This window comes from Cryptomeria japonica, unplaced genomic scaffold (assembly GCF_030272615.1).
Source record: "Cryptomeria japonica unplaced genomic scaffold, Sugi_1.0 HiC_scaffold_15, whole genome shotgun sequence".
NCBI lineage: Eukaryota > Viridiplantae > Streptophyta > Pinopsida > Cupressales > Cupressaceae > Cryptomeria > Cryptomeria japonica.
The window spans coordinates 1842501-1846450 of record NW_026728837.1 but is presented as its reverse complement, the minus strand read 5'-3'; the positions used below and the strand labels follow the sequence as shown (position 1 = coordinate 1846450).

The window sequence follows — 3950 nt, the reverse complement described above, 5'->3', positions numbered from 1 at the left end:
GGGTGCCCACCTTGCACCAAGTGCGCACCCGGGGCAAACCGAGCGCCTTGGTGCACCGGGGCAAGATCGAGCGTGCACCCGAGGCGCCCCGAACATGCACCAAGGTGCACTCGGCCCACATGTGAGCGCAGGTCGTTGCGCCCGAGGTGGTGTGTGGGCACCGCGTTGCAGACGGGACACTGCACGCACACGACGCCCCCTCCAGGTGCACGCACGTAGGCCGGGCCGGGTGCACACCCGACGCCCTAGCAAGGTGCGCGCACCCGGGCAGGGCTCACACTTGGCGAACGGGGCGCACTTCGCGAGGGAGGGTGTGCACCTCGACGGGGGTGGGTGGCCGGGGTGGATTCGCACGTGGGTCGCGGTTTGCTAAGTACACACTGCGACAAGCTCATAACGGGTGCGATCATACCAGCATTAGTGCACCGGATCCCATCAGAACTCCGCAGTTAAGCGCGCTTGGGCCGGAGTAGTACTGGGATGGGTGACCTCCCGGGAAGTCCCGGTGTTGCACCCTTTTTTAGTTTTTCGCCGGGCGTCGCAATGCTATTTGAATAAACCTTTTGCCCGTTTGCGTTCTCGTCGGGGCCGGGCCGGGCCGGGGTGCGCTGCCCGCACTACCGCGCGCGCGGGGGCGACACCGAGCGCGCACCCGAGGCACCCCGAGCACACAGGCCACGGTGCAACCCGGGCGTTGTGCGCGCACCCCGGTGCGCCCGAGGTGCTGCGCGCGCACCCAGGTGAAATCGGTGTGCACCTCGGCCAGTGCGCGCTCGGTCGAGTCGCGCACGTTGGCCAAGGTGCACGGTGATGTTTCTTACTCTAAGGTTCCGCACCAGACGCCCGGGACAGGTGAGCGAAGCTGGGCGGGGCCGGGTGCGCGGCCGGGGCAGGTGCACGCAGCTGGAGAGAGCTTTGGAGCACACTTCGGAGCGCACCAATGATGCGCTCCATTCAAAAGTTTCCTGAAAAGGCAAAAAAAGTTGAGATTATAGAATTTCCCACTTGAGAGATTGTAAAAAAAAAAAATTTAAAATGAAGGAAACGCGGGTGCCAAGGTGTGCGCAGCCCAGCCAAGGTGTGCGCACCAAGGCGCCCACCCTGGCGAAGGTGCACGCAAGGTGCGCACCCGAGGCAAACCGGACAATTAACCCAACTTTCGACTTCGCGCGCACCTTGGAGCGCACTTCGGAGCGCTCCTTGGTGCGCACCAATCTTGGGCACCTCGGAGTGCACCATGGCGCCCACCAAGGTGCGCACCCGGGGCAAACCGAGCTCCGACTTCGTGCGCACCTTGGAGCGCACGAAAGGTGCGCACCATGGCGCCCACCAAGGTGCGCAGCCCAGCCAAGGCGTGCGCATCAAGGTGCGCACCCTGGCGAAGGTGCGCACCCGGGGCAAACCGAGCTCCGACTTCGTGCGCACCTTGGAGCGCACAAAAGGTGCGCAACCCAGCCAAGGTGTGCGCACCCCGGTCAAACCGAGCTCCGAATCGTGCGCACCAGAGGTGCACGCCATCGTGCGCACCTTGGAGCACACTTCGGAGCCCTCCTTGGTGCGCGCCGATGTTGCGCACCTCGGAGCGCACCCGGGGAAAACAATGCAATTAACCCGACTTTCGACTTCGTGGGCACCTCGGAGCGCTCTCGGGTTCGCACCTCGGAGCACACCGAGGTGCGCACCTTTGATGCGCTGCCTTCACCAATTTCCAGAAAAGGCAAGAAAACATTGAGAAGGTGTGCGCACCGAGGTGCCCACCCTGGCGAAGGTGCACGCGAGGTGCGCACCCGGGGCAAACCGGGCTCCGACTTCGTGCACGCCGCACCTTGGAGCACACTTCGGAGCGCTCCTTGGTGCGCACCAGGGCGCGCAACCCAGCCGAGGTGCCCACCCCGGCGAAGGTGCACGCGAGGTGCGCACCCGGGGCAAACCGGGCTCCGACTTCGTGCACGCCATGGTGCCCACCGCGGCGAAGGTGCACGCGAGGTGCGCACCCGGGGCAAACCGGGCTCCGACTTCGTGCACGCCGCACCTTGGAGCACACTTCGGAGCGCTCCTTGGTGCGCACCATGGTGCCCACCAGGGCGCGCAACCCCGCCGAAGGTGCACGCGAGGTGCGCACCCGGGGCAAACCGGGCTCCGACTTCGTGCACGCCGCACCTTGGAGCACACTTCGGAGCGCTCCTTGGTGCGCACCATGGTGCCCACCAGGGCGCGCAACCCCGCCGAAGGTGCACGCGAGGTGCGCACCCGGGGCAAACCGGGCTCCGACTTCGTGCACGCCATGGTGCGCACCGCGGCGAAGGTGCGCACCCGGGGCAAACCGGGCTCCGACTTCGTGCACGCCGCACCTTGGAGCACACTTCGGAGCGCTCCTTGGTGCGCACCAGGGCGCGCAACCCAGCCGAGGTGCCCACCCCGGCGAAGGTGCACGCGAGGTGCGTACCCGGGGCAAACCGGGCTCCGACTTCGTGCACGCCGCACCTTGGAGCACACTTCGGAGCGCTCCTTGGTGCGCACCATGGTGCCCACCAGGCCGCGCAACCCAGCCAAGGTGTGCGCACCAAGGTGCACGCGAGGTGCGCACCCGGGGCAAACCGGGGTCCGACTTCGTGCACGCCGCACCTTGGAGCACACATCGGGGCGCTCCCGGGTTCGCACCGGCGTTGCGCACCGTGGTGGGCACCTCGGAGCACACCAAGGTGGGCAGCGAGGTGCGCACCTTTGATGCGATGCCTTCACTAATTTCCATAAAAGGCAAAAAAAAAACGAGATTTTAAAATTTCCGTTTTGAAAGATAGTGAGAAAAAGGGAATGCTGGTGCCATCTTGAGCCCGCCCTGGTGCGCAGCCCAGCCAAGGTGTGCGCACCAAGGTGCCCACCCTGGCGAAGGTGCGCGCCCGGGCAATTAACCCAACTTCCAACTTCGCGCGCGCCAGGGTGGGAGCGCACCCAACAACCGGGCCTGGGAAGAGCCAATGCGAGAAACCCCACCAAACGCTCTGACAAAAAAAGAGGGGGCGCTCCAGTAACCCCGCTTCGGAGCGCACCCTGGGCAAACCCAGCCAAGGTGCCCACCCCGGCCAAGGTGCAGGCGAGGTGCGCACCCGGGGCAAACCGGGCTCCGACAACGTGCACGCCGCACCTTGGAGCACACTTCGTAGCGCTCCCGGGTGCGCACCTCAGAGCACACCAAGGTGGGCAGCGAGGTGCGCACCTTTGATGCGCTGCCTTCACTAATTTCCAGAAAAGGCAAAAAAAAAAGGAGATTTTAAAATTTCCGTTTTGAAAGATAGTGAAAAAAACGGAACGCGCGTGCCATCTTGAGCCCGCCCTGGTGCGCAGCCCAGGTAAGGTGCCCACCCTGGCAAAGGTGCGCACCCGGGCAATTAACCCTACTTCCGACTTCGTGCGCGCCAGGGTGGCAACCGGGCCTCGGAAGAGCCAATGCGAGAAACCCCACCAAACGCTCCGACAAAAAAAGAGGCGGCGCTCCAATAACCCCGCTTCGGAGCGCAGCCGGGGCAAACCCAGCCAAGGTGCCCACCCCGACGAAGGTGCACGCGAGGTGCGCACCCGGGGCAAACCGGGCTCCGACAACGTGCACGCAGCACCTTGGAGCACACTTCGAAGCACTCCCGGGTGCCCACCGGCGTTGCGCACCGTGGTGGGCAGCGAGGTGCGCACCTTTGATGCGCTGCCTTCACTAATTTCCAGAAAAAGGCAAAAAAAAATGAGATTTTAAAATTTCCGTTTTGAAAGATAGTGAAAAAAAAGGAACGCGGGTGCCATCTTGAGCCCGCCCTGGTGCGCAGCCCAGGCAAGGCATGCGCACCAAGGTGCCCACCCGAGGTGCACACCCGGGGCAAACCGGGCTCCGACTTCGTGCAGGCCGCACCTTGGAGCACACTTCGGAGCGCTCCTTGGTGCGCACCATGGTGCCCACCAGG

General features: G+C 64.4%; 1 non-coding gene across 1 annotated transcript; it reads left to right on the top strand.

Moving 5' to 3' along the window:
• Positions 1-398: 398 nt before the first annotated feature.
• Positions 399-517, top strand: LOC131860563 (5S ribosomal RNA). Its single transcript, XR_009359657.1, has one exon. It is a non-coding gene; the product is annotated as a 5S ribosomal RNA (ribosomal RNA).
• The last annotated feature ends 3433 nt before the right edge of the window (positions 518-3950 follow it).